Source organism: Chiloscyllium plagiosum, chromosome 16, assembly GCF_004010195.1.
Source record: "Chiloscyllium plagiosum isolate BGI_BamShark_2017 chromosome 16, ASM401019v2, whole genome shotgun sequence".
NCBI classification, from domain to species: Eukaryota; Metazoa; Chordata; class Chondrichthyes; order Orectolobiformes; family Hemiscylliidae; genus Chiloscyllium; species Chiloscyllium plagiosum.
The window spans coordinates 38,613,118-38,624,952 of NC_057725.1; the positions used below are offsets into that span (position 1 = coordinate 38,613,118).

General features: G+C 38.5%; 1 protein-coding gene across 1 annotated transcript in view; it reads right to left on the reverse strand.

Moving 5' to 3' along the window:
• The window catches only part of dennd2b (DENN domain containing 2B), a 354,188-nt gene that overhangs the window by 190,819 nt on the left and 151,534 nt on the right, over positions 1–11,835 (reverse strand). The window lies entirely within an intron of this gene.

Genomic DNA, 11,835 nt, shown 5'->3' on the forward strand with positions numbered 1-11,835 from the left:
CCAGCACCTGGCCCACATCCCTCCAAACCCTTCCTATTCATATACCCATCCAAATGCCTCTTAAATGTTGCAATTGTACCAGCCTCCACCACATCCTCTGGCAGCTCATTCCACACATGTACTGTGAAAAAGTTGTCCCTTAGGTCTCTTTTATATCTTTGCCCTCTCACCCTAAACCTATGTCCTCTAGTTCTGGACTCCCCCACCTCAGGGAAAAGACTTTGTGCCTATTTATCCTATCCATGCCCCTCATAATTTTGTAAACCTCTATAAGGCCACCCCTCAGCCTCTGACGCTCCAGGGAAAACAGCCCCAGCCTCTCCCTAAAGTTCAAATCCTCCAACCCTAGCAACATCCTTGTAAATCTTTTCTGAATCCTTTCAAGTTTCACAACAAAAGGAAGGAGACCAGAATTGCATGCAATATTCCAAAAGTGGCCTAACCAAGGTCATGTACAGCCGCAACATCACCTCCCAACTCCTGTACTCAATACTCTGATCAATAAAGGAAAGCATACCAAACGCCGCCTTCACTATCCTATCTACCTGCGACTCCACTTTCAAGGAGCTATGAACCTGCACTCCAAGGTCTCTTTGTTCAGTAACACTCCTGAGGACCTTACCATTAAGTGTATAAGTCCTGCTAAGAATCCAAATCATTGATGTGAATGACAAAAGGTAGAGGGCCTAGCACTGATCCTTGTGGCACTCCACTGGTCACAGGCCTCCAGTCTGAAAAACAACCCTCCACCACCACCCTCTGTCTTCTAGCTTTGAGCCAGTTCTGATCCAAATGGCTAGTTCTCCCTATATTCCATGAGATCTAACCTTGCTAATCAGTCTCCCATGGGGAACCCTGTTGAATGCCTTACTGAAGTCCATATAGATCACATCTACTGTCATTTAAAGTATGTATCAGATCTCTTGGAGAACAAAAGAAGCCAGTATAGTCTTTTGAAAGTAATTTTAGTTAATTTGTTTTAAACATCAACAGTTATATTGGAGACATAAAATGGTTCTTTTAGTTGAAGTGCATCAATAGGCTTGGAATGAAGAATACTTGGATGTGTTGGTTGGGACATTTGGAATAACAGTTAATCACGAAGGATTGAGATTACATACTCCTACAAAGACACAAAATTGACATCATTGGTGCCATACCTTATCAGTAAAAATGTAAGAAGTTAGCAGATTGATAGCTTCAAGCTGTCACAAAAACAGTGATCTTTTAACATCATTGGCATGTCAATGAATGAATCAGGAGACAGGAAGTGATGTCACTAAGATAACCATTACTTCTAAAGAAACCAATTAGGAAGAAGTGGGGAGACACTATTTGATCAATCTAGGATTGACCATGTGTTGTTCACACATTGGCAAAACAATTAGGGTTCAGGATGTCTCTGATCATGCAGAGGAGGAAGGGGCTACCAAGGGTTAATAAGTGGTCATTCTTAGTGATTCAGTGGATGAGGAAGGGAAGCAGAAGGAGCATTTCAGGCTGCAGAAAAGAACAAGTGACACTTGCCCAGTCAATTAATGCCAGGAATAGGTACACCTATTCATCTACTACTGTGGATCAACTGAGAAATTACTTGTTTTGTTAAGTATCATTTCCTTTGTACTTGTTTTGATAAACCTACGTTATATGAAACCAGTGAAAATATACTCGTACCTGAAATAGATATTCTAGCCAATCAGGACTTGTAAGCTTTTAAATTAGCTCTCTCAACTCAGTCTCCAATAGTAATTGACTTAAGTGTTAGAATTAAAATGAAATTCAATTAAAAATTCTTACAGGATGGATTAAGGACAACCAGCAGAGGTAGTGTACTTAGAAATCCAAAGGCATTAAGTGAGGTGCCATACAAAATAAGGGACAATATTTAAGAATGGGTTTAGGCTAGTTAAAAAACAGAAGAAAATCACAACAAATGGGTCATTTTCAGGATGGCAAATTGTAACTGGTGGATTGCTGTGATTATTGAGAAAGAAGGACTCTTTAGAGATGGTAAAGATTATAGGTAAGTCAAAATATTGTGAAAGTTTTAAAAACCAATAAAAGATGGTCAAAATAGATTAAGAGAGAAAATAAACTATGAGAGTAGACTTGCATTTAATATTAAGAGGGAAACAAGCATCTGTAAATATATAAAACAAAGAGAGAAGCCAAAGTGAACACAGACAGCTTAGAAGCCGGGGATATAATAACAGGGAACCAGGAAATGGCACAGGAATTGAATAAATACTTTCCATCAATCTTCATAGATGACTAATAGCATTCCAACAATATTAAATCATGGGGCAAACGGGGGAGAGGAATTAAATACAAAAATGTCACTTGAAAAAAAATGTACGAGGGATACTAACAGGGCGAAAAGCTGGTAAGTCCCCTACAACCTGATAGAATGCATCCTTAGATATTAAAGGAAGTAGTTACAGAGATATTGGTAGTAATCTTCCAAGAATCCCTAGATCCTGAAAAAATCTTAGATGATTAGAAAATTGTCAATGTAGCACTCTTATTCAGAAAGGGAAGAGACAAAATAAAGGCAACTATCGATGAGTTAACTTAACATGTGTTATTGGAAAAATATTAGAACCTATTATAATGGGTTTAGAAATATGTAATATAATCAAGCAGAGTCAGCATGGCTTCCTGAAAAGGAAATAGTGACTGAAAAATTTACTAGGATTCTCAAGGGGATAATAAGCAGGACAGGAGAAGAACGATTGATGCAATGAAGAGATACATATTGGACTCGAAACATTAATTTGTTTTCTGTCTCTATAGATGCTGCCAGATCTGCTGAGTTTCATCAATACAATTTACTTTTGTTTCAGATTTGCAGCATCTACAGTACTTTGTTTTTGTTTGTCCAACATGCCTACTGTTCAGTTCACATGGCACTGGATTCTCAAGTAATCTCAAATTTCAGAACACCATTTGGAAGGTACAGCTTGGTAGTAATACAGTATTTAAACATTGCTAAAAGGAGACAAGATGTTGAAGCTTTGAGAAGAAGAAACATTGATTACATAGCATCAGAGAAAGATGCTGATTGGTTGTGCCATCACGGGCATGGAGATGCAGCAGGAACAGTTAACTGAAAACTATTTGTTTTCAGAACAAAGTGGGAGACTTTTATTGTTCTGGATGTGGTCATGGGATTGCAGAGAAATCAAAAAGACAGTTAGGATGTGCGAGACATCTGAGAGACATCAATCAAAGCAACACAAAAATCCTCTACATCCTCATGAGGTTTCTTCAGACCCTTGGTCCAAAATAGTTTTATTCCTCAGACATAGTACAACTTTCTCCTGGTGACCAACCACTTATCCAAAATCCCAACTGATAGAAAATTAAAGGAAACATGAGCTCATCCATGGCAAACACAATGAGTGCAAGATTTGTCAACACTGAGGATGAAAAAGATTCCCAATTCCAGGAACAGTACAGTATGCCAACCATGCACAAAGATATGTTCAGATTATGAAGGTGTGAAAGGCCATCACAACAACAGGCAACACTCTAAAAACACACAAAAGACCAATGCACAGAACTACCAATAATAATGTCCAGATCTCTGCAAGCATCAAATAGAATGATTACTAAACCACCTACACATTGTACAAACTCTTAGACATTTGATTTTTTTGAATTCTAGTTTCTATGCAAATAGCTTTGCAACTCGCTAGTGTAATTGTATTTTCACTCTTAATGCAAAGCAGTTTTATCTTTTAAGACAGGGGCTGCTGTCTTAAGAACTGCATATGCTAATGAACCAAGGAGCAGAAATGATGCCACATAACCAGCAGCTATTAGGAGTGAAATCAACAGCTTGATAGACTAGGGATGTGTGTGTTTAAGTTGTTCTGTAACTGCAAGTTATCCGTTTGTCTGTTCAGTAAACTGAAATTTAGGTAAATTGAAGCTATACTACTTACCAAAGCAGTAAAATGTGCTAATTCTGTGTTAAGGAACACAAGAGCATGGCAATTCATATAACCCTAACATTCCAGCTTGCCAATCAAAGAGTTGGCTTTTTAAAATCCTTTCTGTTTGCTTTTATTTCTAGTTCACTCTGAGTAGAGGGATTTGATTCACTTGTTGAAGACACACTCTAAACTCCAAGCACCCTTTGAATCAGGAGGCCCAGGACAGGTCAGCAAACTAAAAGTTGACGGCTGCTTAGCTTGAGCTAGGCAATGTCTAACTAGATGGCCCCTCCCACTGTCAGAGAACAGCTTGCAGTACCTGTTCTCATACCAATTAAGTTAGGCTTATCACTGAATCTGCTGCTTCCCATCATGTTCTAACACTTTGCAGTGAAACAGGAGCTCCAACCTAGGGCACAAGCCTGGAAAAAGCATGAGGACCATGGGCTTCCCAATGTCAGAATACCCCTCTTGTCCTTCCCAGGTAGGTCCCAGAGAACTCCAAAGCACTATCTTTGGCACCATGATGGTTGCCATCAATTATCCCAAGTTATGCACAAAGTATTGAAACTATTCAGCTGTAACTGGGAGACAGTTCAGGAGTTCTAGGGTGTGTCCAGTTGCCAGTTGGCCAGCATATTGCATGTCTGGGGACCAAACCTCCTCAGAGTTCCTTCAGGCTAGTGTTGCAAGGCACTCAATTTCCTTCTGTGGGTACAAGGAAGTACAACTGACACTTGCCCGTGGAGAAGGCACGTGCTGATCGGGAGAAACTTTCGCACTTGATTCTACATCATTTACATTGCTGCTGGGTAATTGTGCGAGCTCAAAATACGAAGCAAGCTAGCACACAAAAGCAGGAAGTACACTCACTCCCTTTACCCACACATTGGACACCACATCAAATCAGATGGATATACTTTTTTTTTAAACATGAGGTATGGAATTTAACAGCTGCTTGAGCAGTGTCACTTTTTGTCTGTAATTTCAGGGCGCTGAACTTTCCTGTAGGCATTCTCCTCTAATGATATTTCCTGTTTACTAAAAATAATGGTCAATAAAGTAACACCAAGCTACACCAACAGGGATCTAAGCCAACTTGTCAATATCATATAGCTGCACCTACAGCTGGATGTACACATACTTCGCTTTATTATTGGATTACTTATGACAGCACAGCTGATGGGATCAATGTTTTATGTGAAGCCTTGGTTAACCTTGATGTTGGAGACTCTTTTCAGAACTATCAAAAATAGTGCTTCATATTTGAGGTGGCACTAAATGATAGCACAAATGCCAGACAGATCAAATGATAGGAAACCAAGATTTATTGCATCTACTAAGATTCCATCAATTTTATCTGTAGAACGTGGCATGCATACATAACTGTGACAGGTGGGTTTAAGCTACCGGTCAAGAGAGAGTCAAAGGCAGGGCTGTGCCAACTATTGCAAGATTATTTGCAATTTCACTACTGATCAAGCAAAACCAGAAATGATCAAGTATATTCCTAAATAAGTCTCCAACCTCTCCAAATTTGCAATACCAACAATGAGAAAGATGTTTCAGCGTGACAACCCAACCTCCCATTCTCACTGTGGCCTCATGAGGGACTCTCCCCACTTCACCAGCCACACAAAAAATGTTAGGCGCTGACCATTGTGTCACTTGCCTGAAGGCACATTTTTATGCCTCATCATTGGGTTTTTTTCTGTTTTTATTTGTTAAATATTTCCCCACATAATCCAACTAGATATTTCCGCACAGATTTTATTTAATTGTGGAATCAACCTCTGTCTTCAACTGTTGGTCATTAATTTTAAAGTAACACTAATTCTTTTCACCAACTTCTCCTCATAAAACCAAATAAGTGTATTTGATGTTTGCATAACCACTGCCTTTGCTTCAGCTCAGCTGCTGCTGAAAGTCTCATCAATGCCTTTGTTAAGTCCAGACTTGACTATTCCAATCCTCCTTTGGCTGAACTCACATCTTCCATTACAAAATACCAAGGACATCTAGACTCTGCTGACATCCCCTGCTCCTTACTTGCATCAAGTCATGATCATCTAACACCTGGTGCTGATTGACCGACAGTCTATAATCTATGGTTGCGTTCTTGTGCAACCCTGTGTTATAGAAAAATTACATTTTAGAAACAGTGCTTAAAGTCTTGGTGTTGTAATCGCGTCACAATCAACACACGTTTTAGAAGTTCACACTTCAGAAATAATGTCCCCAATTCGTCAATCGTGTTACAGCAAATTCAACTTGACGAAACACGCATTATAGCAGAATGACCTGTACAATGATTTGTAGTCAAGAACACCCAAGTTCTTTGTTTACAATTCCCTCCACACTCACAGTTACACTTTTTTAATTCTAATCTTCGGTGCATATCTAATATAAATCACTCCAACTGAAAACTGTAGTTTTAGCTGCCTAATTCCTAAACTTTGGAATTCTCTCCTAAACTTCATCTCATTTTCCTCCTTTAAGACCTGAAAACATTTGAGTCGGTCTTAAATACTTAAGTATTAAAATTGCTGGACAATGCTCCTGTGAAGCACAATACAAATGAACATTTTTGTTGTTGCAAACCTCAAACCTCAATAAATATCTATCCAAATCTTTTTAAAGCTTTCAATTGAACCATGAGTGAATTGCAAGTCAGTTCCACCTGAAACAAAAAGGCCGAAGAAATTTACAATTGTAGAAGTTTTATAGAATGCATTGGGGACAGAATGGCAAAGAGCATTGCACTGTTTGAAGAAAACGGCATGTTTGCTCCCAATGTACAGTACCCTTGAACATTGCAACCAGGAGGCACTTGCACATGAATTAAGGGGTCAAGATGATATCAGTCTGCTAAACCAGGAGTCTCAGTTGACAGTGCTCTGAACGCATGGGTGACAACACATAGAATCTTGTCTCATTCTAGATCATAAGTTAATGCTCATTTTCAAACATTAAAACTGGGCCCTTACTGTAAATGTCACAAAATAACTAACCTGCCTACAGCCCTGGCACCACTCCAAATGCCCACTCCACCCTAACCCCAATATGTATTTCATGGGAAAGTCTTTCAATTTCTGGCTGAAATCCAGTTGAATTAATACTGTATATGTACAGTAACATCGCTGGTGGAGAAGCAGCCAAGTTTTATTTTGTTATACTTTTACCACCCTGATGGCGGCAAGATGCAGGAGTGAAGCTATTAACTAATGTAGCAAACAAATTCAAAAATGTAGCTTTCTGAAACCATTGCGCTTGAATGAACTAATTGTTATTGATGGCTAGCGGGTTCTAATCTCATATTCCAGTGGATTAAAACCTTGATGATCAGAATAGTTAACATTGCCAAGGATGTTCTGGAGTTTCTGCCCTGTGACTGTAAATGCAGCACCACCTTTATTACAGGCAGCTTTTGCACTGTCACTTTGTAGCAGTGTAACCTTGCAACGTTCTAACAGCACACTCACAGAGCTGTGTTCACTCTAATGGTAATATTGACCTTAGACACATCATGAAGGAAAACCAGATTAACATTTGAAGCACACAAAGATATAGAGCTATGGTTTGGTACACCCTTTGGAGAGCAGTAGGATCAGATCTGTTTCTGTACCTGTTTACATGGCATCCTCTCCTCCCTGAACTCTCCCCTTTGCCCTCTTGCCACCCTAGCCCAAAACCCACCTGCATTGATTCCTCCTGAAACACCTGCTACTCTCTTCATCCACTTCCACACGAACCCCTCACCCATCTGGCACCCTATTCATCTCACACGCATGCCACTCTCCCACCAACCCTCCGCTGAGACTTAGCATACACACTTACCCTTTCACAGCACCTATCAAAGTGCTGACTGTGTTCACTGGGCACTTAAACATCAGAATATTGCAGACTAACTGCTTCCCTAACTATTCTCTTCTGCTGCACACGAGGAATACCAACAGGTCTGCAAGAGGAAGTCACTGTCCAGGAATTTCCGATACAGAACTGATCAAAAGTGAGTTTTTTTTAAAAATCCGATCAGGATCAGAACACACTCAGGACATGAGAAATCTATTCTTCACTCATTTGTAACTCCACCTTATGATTATTCAAGTTTTTAGTGAGTCCTTTAGATGTGTTCTCTGTTAATTTATTCGTTCAATGTTATTTACTCCTTTCACAAACTTTGGCTCCTGAGCACTTGTTTATTCATTAAACTGAATTGCTTCAACAATTAAAAAATACAAAAACAACTCTAATGACATTTTTCTATCAAATACAAAGAAAGTCAGAATGTGCTAGTGCAAATGTGGTTATTATTATTTCCTTCTTCCAGGCTTGCAGCTACTGACTACAGAATCAGGTTGAATAATGATTACTGTAGGTTAAGCACAGTTTGTGTTTATTGGATAATGCTGTTGATTGGGAATGCACTTTATAAGTAGCCATTCTCAGCACTGGCAGACAAAGGTGTTATTATAAGTATTGATGTTTAGAATGTGATTTTATGACTAATGTAAAAATCTAGTTTTTAGGGTATTTGAGGTCGCTTCAGCTATCTACTTTTGAATTTTCTAGAAAGTTATTCACTTTCACAATAGTGAGCCACTGCCTCAGTACCCTTTACAGTTGCCCCTGTACATGGTCACAAGATGGAGTTGGAATTTTACTCCCTAATAAAGGTGAGCACGGAGGCAAGGAAATACAGAAATTCATATCACCCAGCAATCTTGTTTGTTGGCTCCATTAGTGGTACAATTGGAGTGAAAAAACAAAATAATTGTGCATTGCCTTGTTGACTAAAAGCACCAGAGTAGCTGAGTGAACAATACAGGAAAAAATACAGAGAGAAGAGAATCGTATCGCTACATATTCCTTTAACATTAGGTTAAAAATGCAAAAATGCCTTCAATATTTAAACAATAGAAGTGAATTGTGCAAAGATATCAAACGACTCACTTGAGCTCTGTAATTTCATACTTTTGAAGTCATCTGCAGGCCACATTTGGAATACTGTATTGTAAAGTAATGTATTCCATTTGGCACTTGTTCTCCTATTCAGTTCACATTCAGCTGGCACTGAAGCTGCAGTCCTTCCTGTAGCTAAGTACTTTGAACACTTCAAATAAAGCCTCCCACCTGGGGCCACATTTTATTGGCAAACCCTTCACAATAAAGTTAATAGATGGTAGCAAAAAATGTGAATGACCACCCAGACATGCGTGCTGATTTCTGACTTGAGATTTCTCCACATCTTCACACTCTGCTATTGGGAAGGTCTCCGCAGGGGTTTCTGTTTGTGTGTAACCCAGTGAAAACTTTAGTTTTTCTTCAAGTCGAACACAATGGAAAGCATGACAACAACAAAGGGTGGTTATCAATACTTGAAAACATATCACATCTTAACCTTGATGAGGGGAGTTCTTGCAGCACAGTGGGTAACATCCTGTCTCTGAGCCAGAAAACTCAAGTTCCATTTCATGAAATGATAGCCACAGAAGATGCGCTCACAACACAGCCAACAGGCGAACTGTCAACCTGTAAACACTTCCAACATGCCTATAGCAACTGTTAAGAGTAGGGGAATCTCCTAGTCGTATATGCTTGATGCAGAGTGGTGCCCCTCAAACTGTGGCTTCTAGCTTCAGGCTAAGCATCTGTTCCAGGAAAACAAGCTGTGGAAAAAACAGACATAAGTAGGTGCTTTGTCTGCCTAATGTGCCTCTAAACATTGTAAGTCCTGTAAATCTAAACTTTATGAAACAGCTAATGTTAAGTAATTCTAAATGTCCTATAAGCCTTATTTCTAACATTAACAACTAATTAATTATGTTCCAGTACATAAAGTTTGAAAGATGATCAGGATTTTCTAAGATATATTTCTTCTGTTTAATCTCTTTGTTAAGCATTATAGTCAAAGTCTAATTTTCAATTAGTCTGAACTTGATTCTAGAATCATTAAATTTTAATGCATAAATTGGTCATTCAGCCCAGACTTGAAACAAGTATCCAATTAATCCTATTCCTCAACAATACCTGGGTCAAGATATTTTTATATTAAAAGAACAATTTCTGATTTGCCTAAGATGCTTGAACACACTGCTGGTAAATTAAAATGATTTAAGACGTACTCCTCCAATTAAATAAAATAAAATAGTATTTGCTGGCAAATTCTAATGCTTTGCATGCTTGAAGGCTATTGTTTTTCAAAATATTGCCAATGAGCATTGTTCTGATATGGGTCAATTCAGCTATGTTTGTCTTTTGTGTTAATTCCTTGTAGCCTAAGAAATAAATCACAGTGCTATACTTCACCCTCAGTGAGAAGTGAACTGTACCAGGCATTAATTATATTTGTATTTGCCCACAGACTTTCTATGAGATTCTGCACTAGAATTTACTCTTCTAAAAAGCCAATTTTCAGAATAACATTTTTCTGAGGATCTGGAACCTATAGCATAGGACAAACAACTGTGCAATTCCTTATGCAATACAATTGAAAAATTGTTAATTGAAAACACAGCTAAACCAGGAAGTGCCAGTTATCTTCTTTGTCCAGATCCTTCATGACTGGAGTACCTTTGTCAAATCTCTCCTCTTCTGCATTGTTGGACCATTGTTGTAAGTCTCTTCTAAACCTTTCCTTATAGTCCATGTCTCTATTTATAAAATATGAGCCTGTATAGTTTATAATTGCTTTCCCAGTCTGCCCTGCTACATTCAATGACTTATGCACAAATATTTCTGGATTTCTCTCCTTTAGAATTGTAGCTTTTGTCTTATACAGTGGAAGCTCATTGTAACATGGGACAATATAGTACAAATTTGCTTATGGTGAGGTCTCAAGGTTTTTAAAAAGAAAAATCTTTATTTGAATCTTCATTTTGCAAAAAAACAGGAGAAAAATAGGATTTCTCTTATTCTGAGCCACATACAATATAGTTTTGTTTTTTGGATTTTGGGTTATAATGGACTTTCATTGGATTGCCTCACCTGACCAAAATGTATCACTTCACACTTATCTATATTAAATTTTATCTGCTTCACGTCCATATATTCACCAGTCATTCTTTGTCCTTTTGATGTCTCTCCTCGTCTTCCAAAGTTTTGTGTCACAAAACTATAAAACTCAAGGACTCATTTTAAGTTTCTTTTATTATAGGCTTGTAATTTGATCCACAAGCTTAAACAACATTTTCATTTGTAATGTAAACACCACAAAGTTATTTGATAGCAACTAGCCCACATACAAGACACAACAAAAATTGAGCTCCCAGTTAAAACTCTTTTTACACTTTTCCCCATTTACTGTACATGAAAACCAGCAGAATTAATTAATTAAAGCTAACCAATGTGAAAAACATTTTTTAGTGAAAGACTTAACAAGTGAATTAGGTTTTTGTCCTATGAACATGCAATGCCAATCATTGCTATCATACACCCATCCTTTTCTGACTCGGTCTACAGGGCCTACTTGGTCTAAAATGGTTGATAAAAAAATCATGAGCAGTCTAACAAGAAAAGGTTGTTGTTTATACCATGATAGCAATCTGGTGCAAGTTGGATTAGTAAGCAAGGGGCTCCTGTGACAAAGTGGTAATATCCCTATCTCTGGGCCAGAAGCCCAGGTTCAAGTCCCACATGATCCAGAGGTGTGTCATAAATTCTTTGAACAGAATTCTTTAAATCAATCAATCTAGATTTGTAGCAATGCCTAACTTACTAGGACTTCTGGGCAAGCTAACATTACATTAGATTAGATTAGATTACATTACATTACAGTGTGGAAACAGGCCCTTCGGCCCAACAAGTCCACACCGACCCGCCAAAGCGTAACCCACCCATACCCCTACATTTACCCCTTACCTAACACTACGGGCAATTTAGCATGGCCAATTCACCT